Genomic DNA, 12,773 nt, shown 5'->3' with positions numbered 1-12,773 from the left:
TGCCAGCTGATGTGGACAAAGAGGACTTGAAGAGAGAGATGAAGGAGATCCGACAGGATATAGGCGAAGTCCGGATGGAGATTCAGGAGCTGAAAGGGAGTATTACTGGCCTGAAGGAGTATGTGGCCAAGCAAAATGAACGGATTACTGAGGCGGTACAAATTATGATGAGGCTAGCTGACTGGTTGAATACAAAATTTCCCCAGACCCTGCAGAAATTGCCCCCTCGACCCAGCAGCGTGACCAAACCGCCCGGTCAAGGAAGTTCATCTCTCCGGCGGCCCCCATCCGTGCCTAAGCCTGTGGCAACCCTGTCAGTAAGGAAACATGTGACGAAACAAGCTGTGATAGAGGAGGAGGAACCGGCATCGCTGGTTAGGAAGAAGGTCAAGACGAACCGCCCCAACGTACCACCAAAGTCTGGCTCCCGAGGGGGCCAGACTCAGAATTAACCTCGTGTGACAAGTAATTTTACTTTTAGCTTTCTTTCTTTTACGCTTTCTGTTTTGAGCATGTTAGCCTGTTTTGAGCATGTTTTGTTATGTGTTTGTGTTGTGTGTTTTCTCCCACTTAGCCCAATGCTTGGTCTAAGTGTGAGAAGTTTCCTTGCCATAGTTCGTTTTTGTTGTAGATATTTCTGTGATTGTTTTTTCTCCCACTTAGCCCAGTGTGTGGTCTAAGTGTGAGAAGTTTATTTATGTTTATAGTTGGTTTTGTTGTTTTTTCTCCCACTTAGCCCAACATTTGTTTTGTTTCACCTAACTGCCATGTTCCACTTCATGACAACTGCTTGGGGACAAGCATGAATATATTTTTGCCAGGTCTAGGAGTTCATGTTTGTAACACTCCACTTTTTTGAAACCTAATTTTCGAGACATAAAATATTTTGCATTAAATATTTTAATACTATTGTTGATGTGGGAGACCTGAATTAAATGATAAATGAATTTATTGCATGAGTTCTTATGACCAAGTTGCGTCTAGGGTTGAGGTTTGGGTTGAAAAGTCAAACTCGTTGAGTATATGACGTGGCTTATGAATATTTGAATTAAAGGTGAAATTATGTGGTGAATTATTTGTTTAAGGGTGAGCGAGAATTCTTAGAATATTTCCATAGATACCATAACCACATTCTTATGGAATTTTCGACCCCTTTATATTATTGGAGAGAAATCCTTTTTTTCTGGATTTAATTTAATTCTTGGGATATTTATCCAAATTAAATCCAAAACCCAATTATTCTCTATTTCTCCATGAGAAAATCGACACCCATGTTTATCCTAATTTTGGGAAGAAGGAATTATTATTATTGGTTAATTGATTCCATATTTCCTTCCTTCCATGAATAAATATAAATATCCTAGCAAATCTTACCATTTCTAAGGAGATCTGGCCTTATCCTATTTAAAATAATATTTCAAATAGATTCCTTGTGGGAGAAGCATAAAGAAAACGCCTAGTTCCCTATTTTATTGAGGGAATTATTATTTTTATTCTGCTCCGTGATATCTTTCTCCTCCGTGAATATTTAAATAAATCCTACACATAAATTATAGGCAAAAATCGCCTACTCTTTATTTCTCCCCATAATTCACGCCACTTTTTCTTTCTACATGGGAGATTTTCTTTTATTTATTTTGCTCCGTGATATTTTATTCTACTCCGTGAAAATACCAAATTAAATCCTAGGCTAATTAAATAGCCTAGAACTCGAAAATTCCTTATCTTTTTTCCCTATTTCATGCCACTTTTTTCTTTCTCTCTACTTCACAATATTTATTTTATTTAATTGTGGAGAAACAAATCTTCCCAAATCTTCTGTTTATTTACTTAGGATTTAATTATTGAACTCCATAAATGAGAGAGAAAAAAAAACTCTATTCCTAGCCTCAAAAATCACGCCTCCTATCTTTTTCTCTCCCTCAATTTTTCTTCTAGTTTTCTCCAATAATTCTTCATCTTTGAGAAGAATTCAAATTGAAGCCTCAAGGATTGTTGAAGAATCAAGACCATACTTTGTTTCTACCGATTGTTTTTCTCAAGAAAAGGTATCTTGATCCATATTTTCTTATCTAACCGATTAATCGGTGTTCTTGGATCCTCATGCATCTGGATTGAGTGAAAGTGGGATAATTGGTATATAGAAAGTGCATGTGCGTGTGTGTGCGTGTGTGCATGCGTGTGTGTATGTGACGTGTGAATAACGCTCATGTGTGACATAAGTTGATGATAGATCTAAGATTGTTGAGTGTATAAATTTATATGATGAGCGTGTCTTGGTTTGGAATGATAATATAAACCGGATCGATGGGAAAAAGGGGAAGCGTTGGGACATGCATGATTTAGGAGTTGATAATTGAAACTAATACATGATATGTGCATATGTGATCAAAAGGTGAAATCTTGGTTGCGAAGCAAAATAACAAAGGAAAGAACATACTTGAGATCTAAGCAGTTAAGGTGGGCTTTACTCACTAAACTCCTTATTTCCAAAAAAATATTGATTATGGTGTTATAAGTGTGGTTTAAACTGTTATGCTATGCCTGTGATTGTTTTGATGATGTTGTGCGCCTGATGTCTAGTTTGAGAGTTCGCTCCATTGGGCTATAGGGCTATGGATATGTATAAACGAATTCGGGTCTGAGTAGGGCCGCAAACCCTACCAGGCTAGTGTACACGGTGGGATCGGGAGCCGTCCTTGCTAGTCGGCCGGTCCCGTGGGCGAAAAGTGTTGCCACACTTTCGTCGCACTATGGAAATGTTGTGATTGATGGATTGTTGAGAAAGTGGGGAGTTTGTTTGACTGGTCAGTCTATGAAATTATTTTTGTGATACTCGATGATATTTCCTTTGATAACTGCAAAAACTCGAGTTCACTATGGTAAGGGTGGCATAATTAATAAAATGTTTTGGCATGAGTCCACTGGTTATTTAGATGAATTATGAAATCTTTTGATGATAGTTAGATTTTTGGTGTTGTCGTGTCTCCATACATGACGTCACTCCTCTTGAACGTTTCCGCTAGAGTCTATAGTTCTTATCTTGCACTATTATTGAATTTGAATCTTTCTAGAGTTTTTATTTGAATTTAAGGCTTTCTTGTTGGAAAATACTAAATTATGGCTTTGTTATTTATCACATTTATTGATGGTCAAATTTTTTGATTAAACCCTAGTCTTTTTCTTCGTCTCTTTAAGATCCTTTAAGTCGCGATCGTTCGAATTTATTAGCCCTAGAAGGGCATGTTAGGTTTGGTATACTGAAAACCATGTTTCGAGCAAGTTTCTCTCGAATAGAATCTTGCTTGTATACGTAAAACTCTATAATCCACTTTTAACCCGATTCAATATTATTCGAGCAGTTTCGCACGAATAGAATCAGTATATTATTACATTGTGTTTGCTTGTACATTTATAAGATGTTTTATAAACATTTAAATGTATAAGAAGCAAACAAAGTCTAAGTCTTTTGCTTAGTAGACCGGTTGTGGGCGTCGTCCACTTTAAGGTAACACAGGTCGGTTCTATGCAATGCTTTGCAAAAGGCAAAGAAGAATTTCACAACCCAGATAGGCTTAGACTACCTATCGTGAAAGGTTGCAATGTCAGTCCGATTATTTCTAAGCCTTTACTGAAATAAGATGACGTTGGTGTGGTATAGCACTGAATGGATCTAACAACAAGACGTGTCTTTATGCTATCTACTGAAAGACTAGGTCTTGATAAATAACTATTTCTTAATCTACATACATTAGCATTGAGCATACCGTATTGATTATGCACTACTTTGACATATCAAATGGTGCGGGTTTTTCGCCACCCAATAATCCTGATATATTAGGTAGTGGTGATTAATATCTAGCGGTGCTAGGATTGCTATTATGTTGAATCGTGCGCGAGGTGAGTCTTGTTTGATAATGTCCTTAAGAGGAGCTTGAACAAGGTTTTATTATTCGTAAAACTGGCCAGTTGGAGTTTTATCGCTCTATGAATAATAATTAAGTGTTTCTTGCTAAGTCCACTCTTGGAATTAATAAGATGTTAATTAATTATGTCCATAGCAGACATTAATTAATTAATGGACATTTATATCTTAAGCGCGAAATAAATAATGTAAAAAATGGAAACCCGGATTACTTCTTCCGTAGTGGCTGCTCGTAATATTCCAATATAAGCTTGTATTAAATTGTGGGTTCAATTTAATTAGTAAAAAAGCTAATTGGGGGAGCCCATATCCAAAACCTTCCATAGATCCCTGACTGGGCCCAATATGAACTTAATATAAATAGGAGAATAAAGGAGAGACAGAAACACAATTAATTAGTTTTAGAAATTTTCGCCCCCCTCTGTTTTAGAGGAGATCGAAAATTCTCTCAGCTCTCCTCCGTGAGATTTTTCTGTCTTCTTTATTCGAGTCCTAGTATTTTGATAAGATCAGCCCACCCTGATATTGAGATACAGTTCGGGAACCAGTCAGAAGATCCGTGGTCTAGTATTGAAGATCATCGTGGAGAAGGCGCGAGCAATCGCGATTCTTTGGAGAATCAAATCGGTAACTCTAAACCGTAGAAATCATGGTTAGGATTTATATTTTCTAAGCATGAATTATTTGCATTCTAGCATGCAATTATCTGTTTAACATGTGAATTGATTAATCGCATAATCGGCCAAATAGATCTGTATCTGATTTATTTGTTTTGTACAAGTCTTCCGTTGTGCAAGGGGCACCAAACCCCAGCAGGGCGGTCGTGACAGTGTTGTTTTAGATCTCTTTTTTTTAGGATTCTGTGTTAAGTATAAACTGGTAAAAAATAAAAGCAAGATTTCCTTAGTAAGTGCGATCAAAGAGACGATGCATGTCAATTTTGAAACCTCTTTCCTTAATTAATCGAAATTTATTTGGACGAAGTAAGGAAGATAGAAAGGCCTTAGTTCGAACTAGTTGTGAAGCCCTCTAAAAAGCGAGTTAAAAGCTTAAAAGTAGAACACTTTCTACTGATTAAATAGAGGGAGAGACCTGCCACTTGATGCTTAGGTGAAAATGACATAGGGAGTAAGGACTAAAGGCAATAGGCGAAACGAATGAGCTTAAATTCTTTCGAATCTGATAGACCCGCATCATTGTAAGGACACCCAGTAGTTGACCAAGTTGAGCCTAATGAAAGTTGTTCCTTCTTTTGTCACCTCAGCCTTCATTTCATGTGAACAAGGGGGCGGAGTTGGGGCAACACACCAATTGGGGTAGAAAATAGGTTGATAGAATAGGAGATTCTTTAACTTGACCCCATAGAAATGTTAGTTAGAAAATGGACATGAAGAAAAAGAAAAGAAATTATAACTTAGCCCAGGAAAAGAATAGGGGAAAGATAACGGGCAGGAAATATTGTAATCTGACCCGGTAAAAAAAAAGAGAAAAAAAAAATATATATGTTTAGAAAACGGGCAAGGAAGTGTATAGCCTAACCCAGAAAAAAATAGAAAAAGGAAAGTCAGAAAAGGTGGGTAGGAAAAAAATTGTTACCTGACCCAGTAGATGACAGTAAGGAAATAAGGGCCAAAATGGCCAAGGAGCAGCTTCAATTTTGGTAATACAACATTGTAAATAGGGAGGTTGTTCCGACTTTTGACCCTAAGTTCACATGTCCTTTGCATTATTGTTTTACATATACGCTATGAACTTAGGCCCCTGATAAGGCTCTTTCCATGCATTGGTTTTGGGTTAAAATTATGTGCATTTGGGGCGCTAATCTGTGTTTCTGAGTTCAGGTGCGTAGTAAATCTGCCGGACCTAGGAGTTGTTGTTACCTGACCTGGCAGATGCAAAAGAGATGAAATTGAGCGAAAATCACATGTCATCGTTCGGACCTGGGAGAATTAGAAGTTGGCGACAGGAGCGGAAAGAAGTAGAGAGCAGATATTTTAGAGCGTCTTAATCAAGGGCACAAGCGTCAAATCACCAAAAGGATGCCCTAGGGATCAGAGCCTCTCCTATATAAAGAGATCAACATTAAGGAAGAAGGCGGCACTTATCATCTTTTACATAGACAACTGGATATATCATCTCTCGATCAGCTTCAACACATCATACTTAGCTCCCTGTTTTTCACACTTCAAACTCGTTTCACTTGCTGCGCACTTGGAGATGGGGTGATTTCAGGCCGCCGTAGTGGTTCTCATCATTTTTCTGTCGTGTAACACCGCCTTGTGAAGGCAAAGAAACAATATTTATCTTGCTTTGTTTAGTTTGCTTTCGTTTCAAGTACTCGTTGTTTTAGTTTCGTACTTTGGTTTCTGACTTGGATTTCCTGGATCTGAACTATTTCTCTTTATTATGGAAGTTTTTTTTATGTTGGTTTTTATTGGATCTCGTTGAGTTGACGCTTATTTCTTGCTTTTTAGCTTTCGTAATTGTTGATTGTAGGATGTTTGGAGCTGAGATCTGTTGGTTTGTTGTTGGAGGTTGTGGATTTACGTATGCAGATGTTTAGATATGCTGAATCGTGGTGGATTTGAGTTGGAGTTTCGTAGATCTGGTGTTTGTTGTTTACGTTTTGCATGATTATGGCTATTTATTTTCTGTTTCTACATCCTCTAGGTCCAGTAGCGTAGATCTGTTAGTTTAGGCTTTAATTTCTCGTTTTAAGCTTAGATCTGAAGGTTGCTCAGTTTTCATGGTGTTTAATGCTCTATTTTATCTGCTATTCTCGTTTGATTCCCGAAGAAGATGAAGTTTGTTGATGGTTAGAACCAGATCTGCTTTTGTCAGTACTTTCTGCATGTACCTTGCTTTTCTGCATGTTCTCCAGACCCTGTCAATACTTTCTGCATGTCTTTTTACTTTTCTGCTTGCTTTTCCAGACCCTGGTAGTTTAAGGAAACTTGTCCCCACTGTTTGCTTTGTCTTTGTTTGTCCAAATTAGTAAAGTCCATCAAGTTAAGTTAACTCCAATTGTCTTAGAACTTTAAAATATTTTGATTCTCAAAGTCATGCATGTGTCGTACGTTCTCATTTCTTAGACCCAGTTGGTAGAGTAAAGTAGTTTAAGTCTCTCAGACCCAATAGTTTTGGAAATTGAGGCCATCTAGACAAACTGACAAACTGACTAGGTAGATGAAGGGAAGGGGAGGAATCTGAGACTGTAGACAATTGGAGAGACCTTAAGCTTGTGGGGATGACTGTTAAAATATTAAACCAGTTTATACATATGTGTTTTTCTGTGTTTGATTTCTTTTATGTGTGTCTATGTGTTTAAGTCTTTTTGTGTCTAGGTTTAGGACTTTTTATGTTTTCGTGTGTTTAATAAAAATGATAACCATGACCAAAATTTGCCTTATTTCTTTATTTTATCTTTCATACTTGAGGACAACTATGGTTTAAGTGTGAGCGGTTTGATAAGGTGATACGCTCGGACTTTGCAATATTTTAAGGCCATTATTTGGTTCGTTTTTAATGTCAAAGTCACTCTACATGTCCAATAATTGCATATTTTATACATTTTGGTATTTTGACGTGTTTTGTGAGAAATGTGCATAATTGAGCTGAAAAAAGGAATCAAAACGCAAAGTCTGGAAATCTGGAGTTCAGACGGCGACCAGCGACCACCGCAAAGTCTACGGCGATCACTGGCGCCCGGCGGTCAGTGATCTGTAGCGGCCCGCCTTGGAAAATCCACGCTTGGAAACGAGTCTCGCCCGGTGACCGCTGTAGATCATGCGGCGGCCCGCCGCCGAAGAATAGAGACTCTGGACTGCAACCCGGCGACCGCCACAGAATGTGCGGGGGCCCGTCGGAGAAAGGCGGCGAATCTGAATTGCCCTATATCTACTCCAAGATTTACCATATTTTAAAGACATTTTCCTTCTACAATGAGGATTGACTCTCCCCTATATATATGACCTCAAGCTTCATCAAATTAGAGCTTATTTTTGCAAAATAATTCCCAGAGATCAAAAACTAGAGTACGTCATTGTCCAAGTAGTTGAAGAAGGATTTCAAGAACATCCAGAACGACAAGGATTCAACATGTGGGTTTTATTTGCTTTAGTTTTATGTTCAAATTGTCTTCCCTCAATCTATGTGTTTAGCTTATTCCATTATATGTAACTAAACACATAGGATTCAAGGGATGTGTTGGTAGCGACTTTGGTTAGACAATTCCAGTTTTCTATTTATTATCCGTTTTGCTTTTACTTTGTTTCTTCCCTAAGTTAATATCGATGTTGCATGATTGAGTGACACAATTATGTATGATTTAATATAACTTGTTTCATAACTGTGAGAGAGTTCTTGTGAGTTATGTCCACTTAGTAGACGCTACAGTTAGCTTCCCTTAAAACGACATTGTTAATTGAGAGTGAGGACTTTTCAATGGTCTTAGGAGCTTTTTGGAGTTACATGTTAGGAATGACAACCCTAATATTGTAATCAACGTTTGTATCGCATGAGCATTGGCTAGGTGACTCGTTCTATCAAAGTAATAACTGTGTTAGGCTATTGTAGTTTGGAATATGTATAATCATAATTGTGAACACACATCCCTGGAATTCCCCTTATCTCTATACTTTCATCTCCGTGATTTATTTGCATCTAGTCGTTTATTGCTTTCTTTTGTTTTCTGTTTTCAAAATTTCCCAAAAATCACAGATAGACAGTCTGTGTTTGTTTTCCCCGTGTTCGATATCCGGTACTGATCTTTAGCTATACTATATATACTATGTATACTTGCAGGTTTATTTAGTGCTAAAAATATTGCTCTCATTTTATTTTTATTTTTATTTTTATTTTTAGTTTCTTTTTGTTTTAATGGATTTCCCCACAGGCATGGAGAATCCATACGGTTACTATGACGAGCAACAAGAGGGATACTACGAAGAGTGCTATAGCCCCGACCATGGGGGATCATACTATAACCCAGATAGCTCTGATTACTCCTACGATGCACAAGAGTACTATTCTGATGATTATTCTTAAATATGTGCTGGTATGGAGGATCAACCCCACTCTGATTGGGAAGAACTGTTAGAAATCTACATTGCTGAAGTTCTTGAACACAGAAAGGTGATAAATCGGTGGTTGGATAACGTGGAAAGGAGTACAAACATCTTGGAGAGAGGATTGGCAAACCTTGTCACTCAAGTAGGGATGCTGGAATTCAATATTGGTATTCTAGCTACAGCTATAGGGAGCAAGCACACCACGGGGATGCTTTGCCAGAAATCAATCCAAAGGGAAAGTGTCATGCTGTGCAGCTACGCAGTGGGACCACGTACCAATCCCCGGAAGTAGGAAAGAAGTTGCCGATGACGTGTGGCGGTCCGCTGCAAAACCCCACGGTGGTCCGCCAGTTAACTCACAACCAGTTGAGCTCGATTCTGGAACAGTCACTAACGAAGCCGCCGGCGGTCGCCACACCTCAGCGCGGCGGTCCGCCGGACAAGAGGCAGCAGCCAGACGATCAGCTACACGGCAGTGTCGCCATTCCATATCCTCAAAGGTTGAAAAGTAAGAAGCTTGATGCCTAGTGTCGCCATTCCATATCCTCAAAGTCCACATCATTATCCCACTGGTGGAGGCTCTGCAACAAATGCCCAACTACGCCAAGTTCTTGAAAGATGTTGTCGCTAAGAAGAGGAAGTGGGGAAAGTATGAGACAGTGGGCTTAACTGAAAACTGCAGTGCTATCATTCAGAAAGGATTACCCAAGAAACATAAAGATCCAGGGAGTTTTACTTTATCTTGTGTTTTAGGGAATAATGTAGAGGGTAGAGTATTGTGTGATCTTGAATCTAGCATTAATTCGATACCTTTGTCTTTTTACAGGAAACTCAATGTTGACAACATCTGTCCCACCTCAATTACCTTGCAAATGGCGGATCGGAGCACGACAGCACCAATGGGAATAGTGGAAGATGTTCTGGTAAGAGTTGGAGAATTTATTTTTCGAGCTGATTTTGTTGTGTTAGACATGCAGGAAGACAAGAATGTGTCGTTGATTCTTGGAAGGCCATTTTTAGCTACCGGAGGAGCCATGATAGATGTATAGAAGGGGGAGTTAACATTGAAACTACATAATGAGAGCATCACCTTCAACATCTACGACGCCCTAAAATTTCATGGAAAAAGAAGGGTATCAAGAATATAGTGTCATCCAAGTCGTCCCAGACTGTGTGGGGGAAGTGGAAGTCACTTTTCACCAAACTCAGGATCCCCTCGCATCTTGTCTCATCAATTCTTTCACACCTAATGTTGACTTATCTACTTGTGATGCTAATGTCTGTGCTATGGTTGCAGAACTTGAATTGCTACCGGAAAGAATCCCTAAAAAAGGGAATGCATTCTTACCACTGCGTACTCCCGAAGAGGAAGAGGAGCGAAAGAAGGTGTTGGGGAAGCCACGAGGACCACCTAAGGTAGAGTTGAAACCACTCCCCGAGCATCTCAGGTACGCATTTCTAGGGCCAGATAACACCTTTCCAGTTGTTGTATCTGCTGCTTTGAGTAAAAAAGAGTGTGAAAAGTTGTTGTGTGTGCTAAATAAGTATAGGTCTGCAATAGGATGGTCCATTAGTGACTTGAAAGGGATTATCCCAACCACATGCATGCATAGAATTCTACTTGAGGAAGGGCATAAAGCTCATGGGTAAGTCCTACACAAGTAGTAGCTAAGAAAGGGGTGATGATTGTAGTGCCCGGTCAAGATGGAGAGATGATAGCCACTAGAGTAGCCGCACGTTGGAGAGTTTGCATTGATTATAGGATGTTAAATGCAGCCACTAGGAAAGATCACTTCCATTTACCTTTCATTGATCAAATGCTTGATAGACTAGGGGATATGATTACTACTGCTTCCTTGATGGTTATTCTTGTTATAATCAAATTGCAATTGCTCCCGAAGATCAACATAAGTCTGCTTTTATTTGTCCTTATGGTATTTATGCCTATAGGAAGATGTCTTTTGTCTTATGTAATGCTCATGTTACTTTTCAAAGATATATGATGGCTATATTTCAGTATTTGATTGAAAAAGGGATGGAGGTCTTATGGATGATTTTTCTGTGTTTGACATATCTTATGATCATTGTCTTAAAAATCTAGCTAAAGTTTTGCAAAGATGTGTAGAAACTAACATCGTTCTCAATTGGGAAAATTGTCACTTTATGGTGAAAGAAGGTATAGTTCTAGGGCATAAAGTATCTTCTGCAGGGATAGAAGTTGACAGGGCAAAGATTGCAGCCATTGAAAAACTCCCACCTCCATCCAATGAGAAGGCAGGAAGAAGTTTTCTAGGGCACGCAGGATTCTACCGGAGATTCATCAAGGATTTCTCTAAGATCTCTAAGATTCATCCAATGTGAAATTTAATTTTAGTTCTGATTGCTTGTAGACTTTTGAGAACTTGAAGAAAGCTTTAGTAAGCGCTCCCATTCTCATCACCCCAGATTGGAGTCAACCATTCGAAATTATGTGCGACGCAAGTGACATTGCAGTTGGCTCAGCTTTGGGGCAGAAGAGGGACAAAATTTTTAGAGTCATATTATTCTAGTAGAACTTTAGACTCTGCTTAAGCTAATTATACGACTACTGAAAGGGAGATGCTTGATATAGTATATTCTTTTGATATATTTAGAGCTTATCTTGTTGGAACCAAAACTATTATTTACACTGACCATCCAGCTATTAGGCACTTGTTTGCAAAGTAGGATGCAAAGCCTAGACTCATCCGATGAATTTTGCTACCTCAAGAGGATTGGGTGGCCATAGTTGAGAGGTGTCATTCGTCACCAACTTGAGGACACTTTGGTGTGCAAAGAACCACGATTGAGATCTTGCAAAGCGGTTTCTATTGGCCTACCATCTTCCATGACTGTGCCAGCTTTGTTCTTCAATGCAATGAATGCCAACGCAAGGGATGAATATCTAAGAAGAAGGAAATGCCTATGAACACCATCATTGAGGTAGAACTGTTTGATGTATGGGGGATAGACTTTATGGGAACATTCCCAAAATCAGGAGAGTACCAATATATCTTACTTGCAGTTGAATAGGTATCTAGATGGGTGGGAGCAATTCCAACCAGGACTAACGATTATAAAGTTGTCACTGCTTTTGTTAGAAAAAACATTTTTTGTAGGTTAGGAACACCCCGTGCTCTCATTAGTTATGGAGGATCTCACTTCAACAATAGATGGTTAGACAACGTGTTGGACAAGTACGGAGTCAAGCATAGGGTCACCTCGCGCTACCATCCTCAAGCAAATGGGCAAACTGAGCTAGCAAACAAAGAGATCAAGTCAGTTCGTCAAAAGACAACGAGTGTGAACAGAAAAGATTGGGCCCTTCGGTTAGATGATGCATTGTGGGCGTACCGCACCGCCTACAAAGGTCTTATAGGTATGTCTCCTTATCAACTTGTGTTTGGAAAATCATTCATTTGCCTCTTGAGACGGTGATCAAGAAGCTAACCAAGATTTTCAAAAGGCCGGTGATGAGAAGCGTCTTTTTCTCAATGAAATGGATGAATTTCGAATGGAATCCTATGACAGCTCATCCACACACAAGGAACGAATGAAGGCTTACCATGATAGGATGATCAGTCCACGAGAGCTCACTTTGGGGGATGTAGTTTTGTTGCACAATTCGAGACTTTCTCTGTTCCTCGGGAAGTTGAAGTCTAAATGGACTGGGCCTTACATGATCAAGAAAATCTATGACAGTGGAACAGTTGAATTGCTAGCCCCGGATGGACATTGTTTCATGCCAATGGCCGCGGCGG

General features: G+C 39.1%; 1 pseudogene; it reads left to right on the top strand.

The window, feature by feature from the left end:
* LOC125194894 overlaps positions 1-12,773 on the top strand; it is an 86,987-nt pseudogene that overhangs the window by 29,092 nt on the left and 45,122 nt on the right.

Source organism: Salvia hispanica, chromosome 6 (assembly GCF_023119035.1).
Source record: "Salvia hispanica cultivar TCC Black 2014 chromosome 6, UniMelb_Shisp_WGS_1.0, whole genome shotgun sequence".
Classification (NCBI taxonomy): domain Eukaryota; kingdom Viridiplantae; phylum Streptophyta; class Magnoliopsida; order Lamiales; family Lamiaceae; genus Salvia; species Salvia hispanica.
This window is presented reverse-complemented; position numbering and strand designations above follow the sequence as displayed.